Consider the following 19,134-nt stretch of genomic DNA (forward strand, 5'->3'; position numbering starts at 1 on the left):
GGTTAGGCCGAGGCCAGGAGTCAGGAACACCATCCTGGTTTCCCATGTGGTGACAGGGGCTAGAGAAACTGGGCCATCCTCCACTGGCTTCTCAGGTGCCTTAGCAGGAAACCGGATCAGAAACAGAGTAACTTGGACTTCAGCTGGTACTCTGATGTGGGATGTCAGCATGGCAAGTGGTATCTTAACCTACTAACCACAGCGCTAGCTGCAAACCCTCTACTCCTTTCTTTTTTTTTCAGTTTAACTACTGTGTTATTTAGCTCCAATATTTCAGTTTAAAATTTTTGTCTGTGTGAAAATTTCCACTTTATTGATAGTGTATTGTTCCGCTGAGATCACAGAAGATTTCTATAATAGGTAGTTTGAATGCACATAACAGTTTAATGAAGTTCTGTTTTTGGTTTTACTTTATTCCTTTGTTTATTTCCTGTCTCTTCATTTCTCTTTACACTTTGCATTGTCATCCATGCATTTGGACAAAGCCATCTCCCAGGCTTCATGGGCTGACACTCTACAGAATACCTTCACCAACTGATGTGGCCTGAGCTTCTGTAGAACTTGTGCTAGTCCAAGCCACCACCTTCACTCTTTGTAGCCCCAGGTGTGCAGAGCATGACAGGTTCCGTCAACATGTCAAGACAGATAAGACAGAAGACAATCTCTTCGAAGGTACCTAGAGCATTCATGGTCCAACCCTTTCCCTCCTGGGGAGATGGGGGCATGGGAGATTTTATCTGCTCATTCTGCTGGGGGGGGGGGGGGAGATGGACTATGACAGGTGTGCTCATGCTGGCTCCTGCTACTTTCTGTGTTCTAAATGCTTCTAGTTGTGTCGAATGTGTTGTGTGCTTTCAGTGCCCCAAAATAGGTAGACAAAAGGCAGGACAACATGTAGAAAAGCTGTAACATTTGATCCATTGCCCAGCTCTTTCTCTCCCAGGGAGAATCTGAAATGTTTTGCCCATTTACTCTGTGCTGAACCGGAAGGAGAAGACTCTGATAAGTTTTCTCACGCTCGTTCAAACCACCCACCTCCATTCTGTAACCCCCTGGAGTATAATACATACTGGGTCCCTTCAGCTCTCCCAGACAGTGGAGACAGAAGCCGGTACCCCAGGGAGAACTAGAAAAGTTGAAATGTTAAAGTGCGGTGCAACACTTCGCCTCCTCAGAGGAACCGGGAGCTGTTTTTCTCCTTGATTATGTGGGCTAGGATGCTGTGCTGGGGGTGGAATCAGGGTGAGATAATAAGTCCAATTTGCCTTCCCATGTCAATGTGCTTGGTTTCCCATTCTTCAGGAGTTCAGGAGCCTCTCAGTTTGTCTCTGGATTTCTCATAAATAGCATTGATCTGTGTATTACTAATGAATCAGAGCCTGCAGCTTCCTGCTCCACCATTTTGCTGACATCATGCCTTGATTTTTTTTAATGTGAAAAAAAACAAAAAAACAAAAAAAACCAAGCCTGATTGCATAATACTGTTTCTGTTCTGATGCATTTCCCCCTTTCCTCTTCTCCCACTCCTGCACCTGCCTAGGCTATTTCATGCTCACTGCGGTGGGTGGAGGGCAAGGTTTTGGTTCCCTCCTACCTGCTTTTTCTTTACATTTCTTTCCTTAGGTCACAATCAAATCATGTTTGCTGAGAGGATTGTTCTACTATATATTTCAGTTTGACATCTGATTATTAGAGATATTTTCGGGGCCAGCACCGTGGCTCACTTGGTTAATCCTCCACCTGCGGGGCCGGCACACCGGGTTCTAGTCCCGGTTGGGGCGCTGGATTCTGTCCCGGTTGCCCTTCTTCCAGGCCAGCTCTCTGCTGTGGCCTGGGAGTGCCCTGGAGGATGGCCCAAGTGCTTGGGCCCTGCACCCGCATGGGAAACCAGGAGGAAGCACCTGGCTCCTGGTTTTGGATTGGTGTAGCTCCAGCCAGCCGTAGCGGCCATTTGTGGGGTGAACCAATGGAAGGAAGACCTTTCTCTCTGTTTCTCTCTTTCTCACTCTCTCTCTCCCTCTCTCTCTCTCGCTCTTGCTCTCACTGTCTATAACTCTACCTGTCAAATAAATAAAAAAAAATTAAAAAAGGGATATTTTCGGGAATACTTGTCCATCCTCTGAATAAAACACTGGGGCGGATAATCATCCACATGAGAGAGGCAAATTTACAATACTCTACATGCTCTCAGCCCAGGCCTGCACACTAGGATGGGGTTTGATGTCCATACTGTATCTTTCAGACCATAACAAAGGGTTGACCCAACCCACAGAGCCAAAGGTGAAAGAAACATTTCTCCACCGTATGAAACAAATAGAACCATGGCAGCGAGCCTGAGATGGTGCTGTGGTTTTCCTTCATTGCCTCCTCTCTCTCTTGCAATTGGAAAGGCTAACCAAAACTTGCATTTTTCAGACTCCAATAGTGAAATCATGTGAGGCTATGTTAGTCTGGAAGATCACACAGGTAAACATTGGCACAGCCGCCAGGAGAGAAACATTATTCTGCCTGACTCCGAAGTCTGCACTTTAACGTAGTTCCTGAAGTAGTGCTTCCTCCAGTAACTTTTCATCTACTGAAATGTGGTGTGGAAGGGATTTAGATGCAGCTAGACAGGATGCCTCCTTGTTTCTATTGCCCTTTTATGAGGCTGTTGAAAAAAATAACATTTCTAAATACTCTAATGTGTTACATTTGGCCAGAGAACCAGAGAAACCACAATTTTCTACAATAACTGATTAGCCCAGTAAAAAAACAAAAACAAAACCACCTCACACCGGAAGCCCTGACCTCCTTGAAGCCAGTCATTAGGAAGAGGAACCTGTCTTCTTCATCATCATTCTTGCGGGATTGTGTATGCAGAAGTCTCATCTCCTGTGAAACTGAATGCAAATGAATGGCTGAGCCATTTAAAATCTGGGCCTGTTTCCTTCCTTCCCTGGACTAACGTGAGCCTCTGAGTCTAATTATGAGGCAGCCTGTGAAACTAGGTATGCTGGGGTTCAGATGTTAACAGAGCAGGGACCCTGTGAGCCAATTTGGGGCTTTACGTTTGTAATAATATCTTTTTAATGAATATTGTGTTTCACTAAAATATTTCTAACTAGTTTTGCTCTTATGTGAGGCAGGAAAGCCAGCTCTTGAGAAATCCAATTGAACCAATTTTCAGGGTAAAGCTGGGATAAAATAATTTTGCATTTATCATTTAAGTTAATTGTAATGAGCCTCAGTCTAATGAGGCTTACCTCTAAACTCCATTTAAGACAATAGTTAATTGCTTCATTTTAATAAATGTTGTCAGGATAGTGAATATAACAATGACTGAGCACTCAATTACTACTGAGGCTAGAAAATGAAGACATACAGAGCTTAATGAGATACATAATCTGAAAAGGCAATTAGTATGCAGAGGTGGAATAGGACATTCTTCTAAAAGCTATGTAAAGCGAAGCAATATGTTTGCAATAAACACAAATATTCAAATTAGATCAACATTGTTGACTGCCTACTATGTGCCAGACTGAGCACTGGATGTGGTCCCATGGATTATTTGATTTAATCCTTCTTTTATCTGGTGAGGAAATTGAGGCTTACAAAGCTTATGCGAATCATGCAGCCGTAGGGCTATTCCACGATTCTTTCATGACTCAAACCCTTCCTTCTGGAATCCATGTTCTCATCACTTTTTTCCTTACTCTTTGATGAATGGAGATGAATGCTCACACCACCTTTCAAATTAATAAACTGATAAATAAGTCTTATAAAAATTTGAAGATCAGGTGTTAAGAGATTGAGAGTTGCATGAAAATTGGTCGGTTGAGTGGTGTAAGGATTATTCCCCGTTAGATGACAGCCTGAGATCTGTTTGAGCTTATTAGAGAAGCCCAGTCCTTAGGAGAAAGGTGATTCTCAGAAATGCTCATCATTTTTTTTTTTGCTTGTTGATTATTTATTTTTAAAGTTTAGCAGGTTTATGATTTGAATATGATTCCTTGACATTAGAATCATAGGGTTGTTGGAGGATGCTGTATAACAATTAATTCTTTTCACTACAAGATTCCTAAACGACGTTGGAGGCCAGAAACCAAAAGCTGAAAAACTGCACTTATTAAAGATTAGAGCTAAATGTCTGAGGTTCCCAGAGAAAGAAACAAATCATAGAGAAAAGAATGCCTAAATCAACCCGTTTAGCCAGCTGGGGAGGCAGAATTTCTTGGAGCATTTGGAAGTGACTTCAGAATTCATCTTGCGCCGGCGCCGCAGCTCACTAGGCTAATCCTCCACCTTGCGGCGCCGGCACACCAGGTTCTAGTCCCAGCTGGGGCGCCAGATTCTGTCCCGGTTGCCCCTCTTCCAGGCCAGCTCTCTGCTGTGGCCAGGGAGTGCAGTGGAGGATGGCCCAAGTGCTTGGGCCCTGCACCCCATGGGAGACCAGGATAAGTACCTGGCTCCTGCCATCGGATCAGCGCAGTGCGCCGGCTGCGGCGGCCATTGGAGGGTGAACCAACGGCAAAGGAAGACCTTTCTCTCTGTCTCTCTCTCTCTCACTGTCCACTCTGTCCAAAAAAAAAAAAAAATTCATCTTGGGAGGAGCCGACGTTCAACACACGACGGAACTCATGCTGCTGGTCACCAACATCATCCTCCCATCCTTCTCCCGCATCTCAGTATAAATATTCTTCTCTGGATCCCAGACTGGGAGGTGGTCAGGTCTTCCTCCGCTCCTGTGACTCGTGGACACCTCTGAACCTGTAGAGAGCTGATTTCTTGTATCGGTTCCTTCAGATGGACTGTGTAGACAGTAGCATACCCAGTTACCGTCCTGTCTGGAACAGAAGCACAGCTCACAGCTTACCACTCCCATTTTTCTGGTGGATGCTGACTCCCAAGGATTCGAATCTCTCAGCTCAGCTTTCTCTTGCTTGGTCAAATGATTCCGCTCTTGTTCTGCCCACAGTTGCTCTTCTGTTTCATGGTCTGGTTCTCTCAGAGATAGGCCTCTTCCAGAGCTTCTCTCACTGTTGCCCCTACGGTAATCCTCCACCATTTTTTTTTTTTTTTTTTTTTGACAGGCAGAGTGGACAGTGAGAGAGAGAGACAGAGAGCAAGGTCTTCCTTTGCCGTTGGTTCACCCTCCAATGGCCACCGCGGCCAGCGCACCGCGCTGATCCGATGGCAGGAGCCAGGAGCCAGGTGCTTTTCCTGGTCTCCCATGGGGTGCAGGGCCCAAGCACCTGGGCCATCCCCCACTGCACTCCCTGGCCACAGCAGAGAGCTGGACGGGAAGAGGAGCCATCGGGACAGAATCCGGCGCCCTGACTGGGACTAGAACCCGGTGTGCCGGCGCCGCAAGGCGGAGGATTAGCCTCCTCCTTTCTTAAAGCTCGCCTTTGCTCTCCAACCTCTTGTCTCAAATGGCTCCTTGGTCCTGGTCTCACATCTCCTACTTGGTGTCTTCCATAATTCCTAAATTCTGGGTTCAGGCCTCTCTCATGGTTGCTTCCATCACTTCTCTCACCTGGCTTCTCTCGTCATCCCTTAATGCAGGGATCCAGTCTCTATGCTCCAGTCTTTCGTTTGGTTTTGGAGCTGGTCTCTGTTCTCTAAGTTGACTGCTCCCAGCATGCTTGGGTTCTGGTCTCACGTCTCTCACTTGGTGTCTCCTATCATTCCTGGGTTCAGGACTGAAGTCTCCCGCTTGGTTTCTCTCATCATCCCCCGGTGAGGGGATCTTCTGTTCATGGTGGAATCTTTCATGTTGTCTTAGAGCTGGTCGATAGCCGGTAAGTTGACCACGCCCATTATTGTTGGTCTCAGGGTCCAGGTCTCTCACTTGTCTTCCCTCCTTATCCCTTGGTGTGGGGATCTGGTCTCTAAGTTGAGTTCTTCCTTGTTGTCGTAGAGCTGAGCTCTGCTCCCTACCTCGACTTCTGCCATCATACCTGGGTTCCTGTCTCAGCTCCCTAGCTTGGTGGGCCTCATCATTTCTGGGTTTAGTGCTCATATTCCCCAATGGACTTTTCTCATCATCCCTTGCTACAAGAATCTGGTCTCTCTGTTGGAATCTTTCATATTGTCTTGGAGCTGGTCCCTGCTCCCTAACTGGGTGACTCCCCTCCCATCACTGCTGGGTTCAGGGTCCTGGTCCCTCACTTGGCTCCTCCTGTCATTCCTTAATGCTGGGTTTTTATTTATCACTAGAAATCTCTTATCTTCTGCTGGAGTTGTTCTCTCTTCTTGGTGTCTCCCTTCATCTCTGGGTTCTGATCTGTGCTCCCTAATTTACCCAGAATGCTCACTGCTTAGCCATATTTTGTAAGCCATGAGACCTTAGATGAATCCTAGCCAGCTCAGTATTTGTCTGTAAAATAATTTTGACCAAGTATTCTTTTTTGTTGATATCATGAAAGACAATTTTTTTATTTTGTTTTATTTTTATTTTTAATCTTTGCTCAATACCTGATTTTTCCATATATATCCATGCCTAATCACTTCCATTATCCTGAAATCATGTTTTTGAGTTCCCGTCTCATTCTTCTTATCATCCTTTACTAAGCTTATACTGTTTAGTATAATTCACCAACTTGAAAAATGTTGCTTTCAATATCGTCATTCACCTCACTGATACAAACAATGATGTTGTACCCTGCTGCACACACCTCCCACAGAACCTGCAGGTAAACCTGTTTTGATTTAAGAAGGATAAAACTTTCTGTGGGGCAGTAGAAGCAGCCCTACTATGGGTTACATTTTCTAGTCCTGGTTGTGGTTCCTAAGGATGGAAATCAAACGTCAAGAATTTTTGAGTCTGCAACATGGAGCTGGGATTTAATCTTGAAGATACTTTTCCAGATTTATTTGAACTTCTCACACTTGGCTGACATTGTATGCTTCCATCTTTTAAATGAAGTTTAATTTGACACAAAGAAACTTTTTTTACAAAGAAAAAGGAATGCCCACTGCTGTATGCATGCAATTTCATTGCAGTTGCTTTGATTAAATAACAGTAAAAACAAAGAATTCTTAACAAGCTAGTGAAGCATCTTCCTTTCTTCATGAAATCACTCTGGTTACTGAAATGAAGCTTATAAAATTCATTGTGTTTTCTCCCTGGACTGATTAACAACTGGTACCAAGCTCTCCATTTTAGGACAGGGCTAAGAAAATATATAATCTGCCCCTCTATGCTCATCTCTCTGCCAGCTCCAAGCCAAAGAAAAGATTTTCCAAAAAGAGGTCGAAATAAAGGATGTATTCGTCTTTTCCTGAATTCTCCCTGATAATTGCCCAAATGTCTTTTGAAGGATACATTTTTAAGTTGAGCTTAAATAATCTTTTAGTGTAATTGTGGAGGAAGTAGCAGGGAGGAAAGGAAGTAAAATGTTATCTTGCTGGTAGGGTGTTTTCTTCCCACCTGGCATAGCTGAGTTCCTTAGGTTATTATTTAGTTGCTCTTATATCTACCATAGGGCATTTTTGCCACTGCCAGGTGCTGGTGCTGTGTTCTACCACACAGGCTGGTGACTGTTAATGAGAATTTGTTGATGGTACAATTGATTGATTGATTACAAATTGTGTAATCTTGTCTGCCAAAAAACACATCTTCACAGACTGGCACTGGGGTCGGGTAGTTCTACCATGAAAGGCGCTAAGGAATCAACTTTCTTGGAACGAATAACAAAGAATCGTTCAAAGATCTATTCTGCAAACTCAAGCTAAGTAGCTGCATCACTATGTTTCCATTTCATCTTGGCATGGAAAGAGGTTTGAGGAGAAAAGTCTGAAGGGCTGAGACATTCCTTTGAAGAGGTAGAAATTGGCCCTCAGGGAACTAAATCTGTGTCAGGGTTTACAAAGCCAGAAGAAGGGAAGGAACATCAAACACAAATACTCCATGTGATCATTTTACGAAATGAAATACGGGCTGTACACTTGATATAAACTATGGCAGACTGTAATGTAGGATATCAGGATTCAACTTAGGTTCCCTAGGAATTAACTGTGTGCATTTGGGCAAGTCATTCATATTTTTCTCATCTATAAAAACAGAGAATTTTAAAAAAAAGAAAACCTCAAGCTTTTTTTCAACTCTGCCAATCCACAATAACTGTTATTTGTTCTTTGTTCACTTGGCAGGGCAAAACACAGCACAAAGTAGACAAGATACAATCGCCACCACTAAGACATGTCAATAACGACTGTTTTCCAAAAACTAAAACAAAATAAACCCATAATGTCTAAATGTGTTTGAACTGGGATTGTGAATTCTAAAGTTGGAAAAGGCCACGTTGGCTATCCCAATGGGAGTGGTACAGCCTGACAGGGAGGTAGCTGACTTATTGGGGTGCTCCCTCAGGCTTCCGTGAGACTGTAGACCTTGAGCAAAGGCACAATAGGAATGCAAGAGCTGATAGAAGAAGAGGAAAGGCCTATAGGCAAATACGATTGAGCAGCTCAGAGAGTCAGCCACGTGAGCATGGAGAACTTGGCACACAGGTTATGGGAAGATGAAGATCAACATCATGGATCAGACACCGTGAAGAGAAGTCAGCAAAGTGATTGCACACGCAACACACCTCATGCAGCATCATGCTCACATTGGTATCTCGGAACAGGAAGTCACTCTGTGGTATAAACCCACAGATTCTACAGTGACTTCAGCGTATCTTCAGTCGGATTGCTCTACTTGATTTTAGATAGCTAATCTTCTGAGACAGCTGACAGAACCGAGTTTCTAAAGAAACTCAAAAATCAAAAGGATTATGAAACAAAGTAAAAGAACAAATAGTACTTAAAAATAATTTAATATCTAGTACTTCAAGAAATTTTATAAGCTTAGAGCTTCTTAGGTCTCTCTAAACTTTTAATTGTTTTATTTTTAATTAATATGGATGCAATGGCATATCATAGTCCTCTCAGAGTTTAGTGCCTCTAACTGCAAATTTAGATAAAAATTATTTAAAGAATTGTTATGAATGAAGCAGTAGGAATGAGCATTTGAGACTGTCTAGGATTACAGTTCTAGTGTCTAATCCTGGCCCCATGGCTTAAAAGTATTGTAAATATGGAATAATTACTTAATCATTCTAATAATCTACTTCCTTAGCGGTAAAATTGGGACCATGATTGATGTCCTACTTAAATCAGCAGTATATCTTATGTTCACTGTGGTATTGCTTGCTTACTTTGATGAGGCATTATGCTCAGCGCTTTTTAAAGGTTAGGTAAAGAAAACAGAAGTTCCTCACATCCCAACATCACGCCTTTATTTCTACATCATAGGAAACAGATTGCCTCCTCCTGCCTAGCTTTTATCTCTCTTCTTTGTTGTTTTGTGTTTCTCCTTCATCTGCAGATTTAGTAAGACAGAGCTTTCAGGCATAACAGCAAAAACTGCAGCTCTGCCCTTTGTCAGCTACATAACCTGGAAAAATCAATCTAAATCTCACATTCCTCACTCACATATCAGGGATCAAAACACATTCTTCCAAATGTCATTGGGCAGACAAAGTATTTTTGGTGAATTATGTCCAAGGGTACTTCAAAAATTTTGTGGGGGAGTTTAATTAAAACCAAGTTTGTTTTTCATGTCATTTTAATATTATGCATTTCCCATGAACTTTCTGAAGTACCTTTGCATGTCTGGCAAATATTTGGGACCTAATAAATTACAAATAATGTTTTCAATGGGCGACATAATAGAGTTTTGATGGTTAATCTTTATCAAAAGACACCTCTTTTTTTTTTTTTTTTTACTTTGCCTCAATTAACATTAACGTTTATAATCAGAAGGGGAACAATCTGCCTTCTCCATTTTCACAGCTTGTACAACATCTAGGAACTACAGAGGAATTACCTTTCATTTCTCAGTGTTAACGTTGAGTAGGAGGTTGAGGGAGAGGAGATGCAAGGCTTGAAAGGCACCCAACACCTACAGTACAGAAAGAATCATTCTATTATGAAGGGCATTCTTCATCTACCAGGGAGATAGCTTAAAAACTCCTCAAACAAGACAAAATACTTCCAAGTAGTCAGCTACAAAGAAGTTAGAAAAGTCTTCATGAGCATATCTAGAGATAAATCCCATAATCTTATGGCTGTAGATCACCTTTAGAGAAAAACTTTGGTTCTCTGGCCCCAAGGGTAACTGTTGGGAGAAAGACTAAACAAAAACTAGCACAGTGGCAAGGGTGAGTGGGCCTGGCCGTTTGGGGTGAGAAGAGGAAGATCCAGTGAAACTGAATGTTTTCTCTATAGGTAATGCACAAACAAACGAAAACAAACATAGGGAGGTTCCCATAAGAGAGACAAATATCTAAACATCTCAGATGATAATTGAAAGAAAGATGGAAAAGAAAGGACAAACTGAAAAGCCTCTGTTGGAGTACATGGGTCTTAATTTAAGATCACCTAGCATAGTCTACAGTCCATTAGGAACTGTCAACCACACAGCCTGATGGGGATAACATGTCCAATAAAGGAACAGATTTCTGGTAAGACATTGACAGCAACTATTGCTTCTGTATCTGCAGATTAATTGTCTACAAAGAATTATCGATGTGGCCAAGTTGACAGAGAATGTTTATTTTCAGGTAAATGGGTCCTCTTCTCACTTCAACCCCCAGGCCCAGACTACAGAATGAATGATCAAAGAAAGTGATGTATTACACTGACAGGAAGAGCCAGAAGGAAGTATTCATTATTTTTCTTTAAAATTAAGAGCTGTTTATGAAGGGCTAAGATCTCTTTTGATGGTGTTTATCTTACCATTGCCTTACATGCTTGAGTCTATTAATATCAGTTGCATATTATGCATGGGAAATGTTGACTAGATATGGTCCTCTAACTTACAGGCTGCTTCTTCCTTAAGAAAACAAGCAATCTGAGCTTTGCATGATAGGCAGAATTCTGAGACCAAATATCCACCGTGGCTTAACAGTCAGAGTGGAACCTCTGGAGGTCAAATGGAATGGAATATGAGCTGCACTCCAGCATGCCGTGGGCCCCGTTAATCTAAGCACCACCTCATGGTTATTTCCCCAGCTCCTGAATGTGGGACTGAACAAAACGTACTTGGCCCCTGTAGGATCCTCACATTAGCTCTCTGGTCAAAGGAATGAAGGCCATCATATGAAGAAAGATGTGGCAGAAGCCACTGGGAATTTTTCTTCCCCACCAAACCAGTAAACAGAAACAATTCCTATTTGAGTCACCATCAAAGGTGCAGCACAGTCATACTTATCATGCTTCCATTCAAGTTGACTAATTAGCCTAAGCGAGTGGATGGATCTCAGGCAATGTCTACCAATTATCATAAACATAGATAGTGATTCTAGCTGCTGTTCCAGATGCAGAATCCTTTGACCAAGAAATCAACAGTCTCTATCATTTAGTATGCAGCTATAGGTATAGCGATTTTTTCCACTATATTATTGTAAAAGGATAACCAGAGACAGTTTGCTTTTGTCTCCCAGTACAAATAACACAACTTCAAAAATTTGCTTCTGGGTTGTACCAATTTTCCAGTTCTCTTTAATAACACAGTTTCCAAAATCTTGATTGTCTTGGCATCTTCTAAAATATCACACTGGTCCACAAATAAGCCTGCTTGGATCTGATGAGCAGCATATACTCTCCTGTGACATACGTGATATAGAAAGTAAGAGAGAAATCCAACATGCAGTCAGGTATCTGCGAGCTCAAGAGTGTTCCTGGAGTTTCAGTGGCCTCCAAAGTGAAAGAAAGGTTGCTGTTTCTTGTGCCTAATCAAACAATACAAAAAGCAAGACTCGTGGTGAAGCTTTTTGTATTTTGAGGGCAATAGTTATCACACCTGAGTGTGTTTCTTTTTTTTTTTTTTTTTTGACAGGCAGAGTGGACAGTGAGAGAGAGAGAGAGAGAGAGAGAAAGGTCTTCCTTTTTGCCGTTGGTTCACCCTCCAATGGCCGCTACGGCCGGTGCACCGCGCTGATCCGATGGCAGAAGCCAGGAGCCAGGTGCTTCTCCTGGTCTCCCATGGGGTGCAGGGCCCAAGCACCTGGGCCATCCTCCACTGCACTCCCGGGTCACAGCAGAGAGCTGGCCTGGAAGAGGGGCAACCGGGACAGAATCCGGCACCCCGACCGGGACTAGAACCCGGTGTGCCGGCGCCTCAAGGCGGAGGATTAGCCTAGTGAGCCACAGCGCCGGCTCTGAGTGTGTTTCTTATGCTCATGTGGTACTGTGGCATTATTTATAATCCATTAATATGAGAAGAAAGATCTCAAGCCTGATTTGCAGACAGGTCTCAAGTGTATGCTGATGCCACTTGGAAGCAGATAATCATAGCATTCAAGGCAAACTCAAGGCTACAACCAAAGGACAGCACGGAAGAAATACTCCCATTGGATAAAACTTTAAGTTATGTATTAGTATTTTTTTTATTTTGACAGATAGAGTTAGACAGTGAGAGAGAGAGAGACAGAGAGAAAGATCTTCCTTCCATTGGTTCACCCCACAAATGGCCGCTACAGCCGGCGCTGCGCCGATCCGAAGCCAGGAGCCAGGTGCTTCCTCCTGGTCTCTCGTGCGGGTTCAAGCACCCAAGTACTTGGGCCATCCTCTGCTGCCCTCCCGGGCCACAGCAGAGAGCTGGACTGGAAGAGGAGCAACCGGGACTAGAACCCAGCGCCCCAACCGGGGCTAGAACCCGGCACCCATATGGGATGCTGGCGCCACAGGCGGAGGATTAACCTAGTGAGCCACGGCACCGGCCCCAGTTATGTATTAGTATTAGATCATCTGCTTTTTTGCCATAACAGATGCTTAGCAGAAGGAATCTACACTGATGCCTTTGTGATTGATGATGGTGTGGCTACGTATTGGGAGATTTGAAAGAGAAGGACTTGGACAATTTGTGAATGATACACACACACACGAGTGTGTGTGTGTGTGTGTGTATCATACATACACATATAGGCTAAACATTAAGAATGAGCACAAACTGAAATTGTTGGTGATGTATCTTAGTGTTCACCCACAAGCATCCACTGCATAGGAGGAGGCTCTTCAAAATCAGGGCAAAGGGGCCGGTGTTGTGGTGTTGCAGGTAACGCTGCTGCCTGCAGTGCTGGCATCCCATATGGGCTCTGGTTCAAGTCCCGGCTGCTCCACTTCTGATCCAGCTCTCTGCTAAGGCCTGGGAAAGCAGTGAAAGATGGCCCAGGTCCTTGCACCCCTGCACCTGTGTGGGATACCTGGCAGAAGCTCTGGGCTCCTGGTTTCAGATTGGCACAGCTCCAGCCATTGCGGCTAACTGGGGAGTGTACCAGTAGATGGAAGACCTCTCTCTCTCTCTCTCTCTCTCTCTCTCTCTCTTTCTCTCTCTCTCTGCCTCTCCTTCTCTCCTGTGTAACTCTGACCTTCAAATGAAAAATTAAATCTTAAAAAAAAATCAGGGTAAATCAATCAACCTGTTTCTCCAATAACCCCAGGGTTTGCTCAATGGTTCCATCAACTAAAGAACTACAGTTTCAAGGATGGAGGCTATGCATAGCTCAGCAATGTGGTCTTCAGTTTGTGGTCTGGCTGCCACTGTCAACTTCAGGGTTCAACGCTGGCTTTCAATACGGCAACATTCCCAGTGGGGAAGATCTCACCTGGCAGCAGGCTCGTGTGTTAAACCTTTTTGATCAAGAAAGGAACAGGTATCTACTTTCACTGTGCTAGACATATTCTGATATAGATTTTCATTCTGTATTAGTCAACTTTTCTTCACTATGAGTAAATACTTGAAACAAGCCACTTATGAAGAAATGAGAGACTGATTGTGGGATTTCACAGTCCAAAATCAGACAGAATCACTGATTCTCATGATGGCATTCCTGCTGGCAAAGTTCTGAGGCTGCACAGAGCATCATGTAACAAGAGGGGCAAATGTCTGTCCATGTCTCTCTTTATGGTTTTTTTTTTTTTTTTTTTTTTTTTTTTTTTAACAGGCAGAGTGGACAGTGAGAGAGAGAGACAGACAGAGAGAAAGGTCTTCCTTTGCTGTTGGTTCACCCTCCAATGGCCGCCGCAGCCAGCGCGCTGCGGCCGGCGCACCGCGCTGATCCGGTGGTGGGAGCCAGGAGCCAGGTGCTTTTCCTGGTCTCCCATGGGGTGCAGGGCCCAAGCACCTGGGCCATCCTCCACTGCACTCCCTGGCCACAGCAGAGGGCTGGCCTGGAAGAGAGGCAACCAGGACAGAATCCGGCGCCCCGACCGGGACTAGAACCCGGTGTGCCGGCGCCGCTAGGCGGAGGATTAGCCTAGTGAGCCACAGCGCCGGCCTTTCTCCTTATGTTTTAACCATGAGGATTCTACCTCAATAACCTAATCGAATCTAATCACCCCCCCCACAAAGGCTCCAAACATCATAATTAGACTAAATCTCCATACTCTTAGGAGCATTTCCATGGGACTTTGGGACCAATCCCTTAAAGCATGTGCCTTAGCAGACCACAAACTAACATCTTCTCTCTCTCCCTAAAATCCTTCTAGCATATTATCTTTGAGCTCATCTCTATGCTCTCTCCTGCTACGGTACTCTGCAAAGCATTGCTTCCTGTGAAGGACACATCACAGCAGAAGTACAGCAATGGGCTCAACCCACGACATTAATTAGTGTTAGCACATATCCCATCCTGGAGAAACAGCTAGCTAACTGAAACATGGAATGGCTAACTAAGGACTCATTGTAGGTTCCCACTGAGGGATAAATGCTAAAAAATGGGATTCCACTTATAGGATCCAAAATAAAATCTGAAATAAAGATGATTATATGTTTCTCTCTACCCAAAAACCAGAACATACAGGTCCATAAATCAAGGAGTGCAACTAAGAGTGCATTCTCTTACCTGATAGAGCCCAGACACTACCTGCCGAATATTGCTGCTCTCACTGAAACTTTTGAACTCAGAAATGGATAGACACATGTATACTCTTTTTAAAAGTAGCAGCTGATATATATTAATGTCATATAACATGGGATTCATGACAAAGGTAGTAAAATAAGTAAAGAAGGGTATATTATTATGCAAAGGGTATAATTAAGTGGATATAACATTTATAAATATATACTGTATATATAATGATTACAGATGAAGCAAATATGGTAAAATATGGAAATTGTTAAATCCAAAAAATATAATATCTATAGAGTGAAAAATAGATATTTATAGTCTATCCTAAAGCTAAATTGAAAACTACAACTTTAAATTAACTTTTGATTCTAAATTATGACTTTTCTATAAGTTAAAACTACCTTCTATTTCATTTTACATAAAATAAACATTGTATAAAACCATGACGCCTATTAATATCCCCTTATCTAAGCTCTCTAATGTACTTTAATAGAAAATGGTATATTTATTGTGAAATCCTTGGCTTCATATAATGTTTTATTCCTGATGCTCTAGTTTTATAATCAACTATATATAATTCTATATAATATTATTAAATTAATGATAGTATAGATATATTAACACATAAAATATGTTACATGTTAATGCAGTTAGAAATAATTGCTAAAGGGGCCAGTGCTGTAATGGGTTAAATGGCTGTAATGGGTTAAAGCCATGGCCAGCAGTGCAGGTATCCCATATAGAAGCAGGTTCCAGTCCTGGCTGCTCCACTTCTGATTCAGATCCCTGCTAATGCACCTGGGAAAGCAGTGGAGGATGGCCAAAGTCATTGGTTCCCTGAACCCAAGTGGTAGATCTGGCAGAAGCTCCTAGCTCCTGATTTAGCCTGGTCCAGCTCCAGCTGTTGCAGCCATTTGGGGAGTGAACCAGCAGATGGAAGATCTCTCTCTCTCTCTCTCTCTCTTTCTCTCTCTCTGTAACTCTGCCTTTCAAATAAACAAATAATTTTTTTAAAAACCCATAATATTAAATAAAATGCTAACTTTTTTAAAGATTTATTTTATTTATTTGAAAGAGTTACAGAGAGAGGTAGAGACAGAGTGAGAGGTCTTCCATCTGCTGGTTCACTTCCCAGAGAGCCGCAATGGCCAGAGCTGCGCCAATCCAAAGCCAGGAGCCAGGAGCTTCTTCTGGGTCTTTTCATCTTCCACTGCTATCCTAGGCCATAGCAGAGAGCTGGATCAGAAGAGGAGCAGCCAGGACTAGAAACGGCACCCATATGGGATGCCAGTGCTTCAGGTCAGGGCTTTAAGCCACTGCACCACCGTGCCAGCCATAATACTAACATTTTTTAAGAAGATTCATTTCTCCATTTGAAACTACAGTGAGAGAGGGAGAGACAGAGAGAGAGAGAGAAAGAGAGGAGAGAGATTTTCCATCTGCTGGTATACCCTGCAAGTGGCCAAAAAGACCAAGTCTGGGACAGGCCAAAGCCAGGAGCCAGGAGCTTCCTCCAGGTCTCCCATGTGGGTGCTGGGGCCCAAGCACCAGGGCCATCCTCCACTGCTCTCCCAGGCATATTAGCCGGGAGCTGGATTGGAAGTGGAGCAGCCCAGACTCCAACTGGTGCCCATAGGGGATGCTGGCACTGCAGACCGTAGCTTAACTTGCTATGCCCCAGCATCAGCCCAAGCAAGTTTTTTTTTTTTTTTGAAGAATAATTGGTAAAATTCTGTAGCACTTAAAATCTGCTGGCATGTATTTAGAGGTGCTAACTAGTATAATTCTCACAACAAATTATTATTGTCATGCTCCCTTTATAGATGAGGGAACTAAAAGCACAGTAGATTAGTGAACTACCAAGGTCTACAAAAAATAAAAGTCAGAGATGGGATTCAAATTCAGAGAAACTTGCTCCAGAGCTTTGAGCTCTTCCACATACATGCACACACCTATATATAGTTTCATGAATGACAGACAAGAACATTCCTTCTTAATGTGTTATCCTAGTATTACTGATGCGTATGTCCTATTGCTCTAAAGGGAAAGCAAAGCTGCTCTTTTTTATACCTGACACAGATTTGAGGGTCGCTTCCTGGTAACTCTTAGGTCTCCTGGCTTTTTCTTTTCTTTTTTTAAAGATTTATTTATTTGAAAGAGTTACACAGAGAGAGGAGAGGCAGAGAGAGAGAGAGAGAGAGAGAGAGAGAGATCTTCCATCCAATGGTGCACTCCCTAATTGGCCGCAACGGCCGGAGCTGCACTGATCCGAAATAAGGAGCCAGGAGCTTCTTCTGGGTCTCCCATGTGGGTGCAGGGGCCGAAGGACTTGGGCCATCTTCTACTGCTTTCCCAGGCCATAGCAGAGAACTGGATTGGAAGTGGAGCAGCCAGGACTAGAATCAGTGCCCATATGGGATGCTGACGCTTCAGGCCAGGGCATTAACCCACTGCACCACAGCTCCCGGCCCCACCTGGTGTTTTCTAATGTTTATTTTTTAACTTAATTTTACTTGAGTGAGGAAAATTATGTGATTAAAATTATTTGTGAGAGCTTACTATTTTTCAGACTATCCTTGCTGAGCCAAAGTTCTGTTGCGATGGTGAAAGCTAAATTATGCCTGTGCATCAGATAGGCTTGTATCCCTTTACAATTTTCTCAATTGAAATGAAAGGGAAGAGAAATATTAATCCAATAGAAATATCTGAAAAGTATCCTTCAGTTTGTTGAGTGAGTGGGTGAAAGAGGTAACAGGTGTTGATAGGAACTTACTTGTAACTTGACCTCCTCCCCTGGAATCTCTTGGCCTTGTAGACTCTCATTCCCAAAGCTTTTGCTGTGTGGGCAGGAGATTTCGGATATAATTCCAATGAGTATAAAGATTGTGTTAAAAATGAGTTTTGGCCAAGGACTACTATTCACAACAATAGTTAAATATTGAATAGTAATTTGTGCTTTCTTTTCAAGTGTTATTTTCCAAGATAATTCGATAGAATGCTGCATTGTTCATTGCACACTTTGTGGGAGTTGCTTCAATAAGTATTGCCAGTCATGTAACAGGAAGTTTTGACTGAGGACAAGGGCAAGGCTTTCCCTTCATTTACCTCCCGACTTCTTGTCTCTAATGAGGAGTTATTTCCATGGTGGAATGTGTCTGAAGTACATGACGAAGCCAAACAGTCACTTCAGAATGTAGTTATGTCTCAGTCTCCTCCACGTACAGAACAAGTGGAAACTCGCACTTGCATCAGCCAGGCCATCGTGAGTGCACAGAAGTGTATGGCTGAGGACCAGGACAGTGCCTGGCACCAACTCACTACTTTACAATAAGCTCGCTCTTGCTGTATTTTTAATATTTTAATTTTAATGACCATGTGAATGACTTTTCTCTGTTATCCAGAGTCTCACTTGCTGAAATTCCTGGTCTGAGCATCTCATCTTTATGCTACCCAGAAACATAATGTGGCATGGAAAGAAAAGATGTCTAGAAACAGAATCCTACCAAAGAGGGACGAATCTGGGCAAGGTCCTACAATGAGCCTCCTGGACACTCAGTGAAGAATACAGAGAGCCAAGGTGCCCAAGGAGAACTGAGGCAGAGTTGTGAACCCAAGCAACTCCCAAAACATAACAGCGATGTCATTACAAATTCACGTCATAAAGAGAAGAAAGTTCCTAGCTTAGTTTTTAAAACGGAGAGAGAAGATGTGAATTTCCTCATTGTTATTTTTAATCTTCTATGAAAGATAAAACACTAGGACTCTGGACTCTTGGGGCTGACCCATGGCCTGTTGCTGCTATGGAATTTTATAATCTCAGTGACATTCATTAATTGATTTAAACTTCTTTGAACTTTTATGACTCATGTAGATTGAAAAAAGAGCATCACAGGCAGTCATTGGAGGCTGATTTTGGAAACTATCCAGTGTGGTCGCTGCAGAAAACGCAGCCATGCTGTAGTCTTTTAAGGAGTTGCTGCCCTGCCTTCTTCTCTGCTTCTCCTACCTTCTTATTCCTCCTTCCCAGTTTTCTTCTCTGTTCAACCTTATCTTTAACCACAAAGTCCAAACCACTATAGTCACACTTTGGTCAAGGCATAATGAAAATTATTTCCATTTCTTTCCCAAAGGGCTCTCAGACTAAAAGCATCAGCACGTCATAACTTCTTTATTTCTAAGGATGTTTCCTGACATTGAGGTTAATTGAATAAGTAAGAGAGTCAGGGTGAGCTGGGAAGTCCAGAACTAGGAA

The 19,134-nt window shown here is 43.0% G+C and overlaps 1 long non-coding RNA gene across 8 annotated transcripts in view; it reads right to left on the reverse strand.

Moving 5' to 3' along the window:
- Positions 1–19,134, reverse strand: part of LOC149125352 (uncharacterized) — a 59,128-nt gene that overhangs the window by 28,360 nt on the left and 11,634 nt on the right. The window contains exons 3-4 of one of the 8 annotated variants that reach the window (XR_016237004.1): positions 17,656–17,719; positions 11,623–11,762 (exon numbers count right to left, since the gene is read on the reverse strand). The exons of 1 other annotated variant lie outside the window; for it this stretch is intronic. This is a non-coding gene — a long non-coding RNA (uncharacterized LOC149125352). Of the gene's footprint in view, positions 1–9,803; positions 11,763–15,940; positions 16,101–17,045; positions 17,253–17,655; positions 17,720–19,134 lie in introns of those variants that run through there. 6 more of the 8 variants (XR_016237006.1, XR_016237008.1, XR_016237011.1 and 3 more) reach the window with 6 other exon arrangements.

Source organism: Oryctolagus cuniculus, chromosome 7 (genome assembly GCF_051225735.1).
Source record: "Oryctolagus cuniculus isolate XC-2025 breed Fujian yellow rabbit chromosome 7, ASM5122573v1, whole genome shotgun sequence".
NCBI classification, from domain to species: Eukaryota; Metazoa; Chordata; class Mammalia; order Lagomorpha; family Leporidae; genus Oryctolagus; species Oryctolagus cuniculus.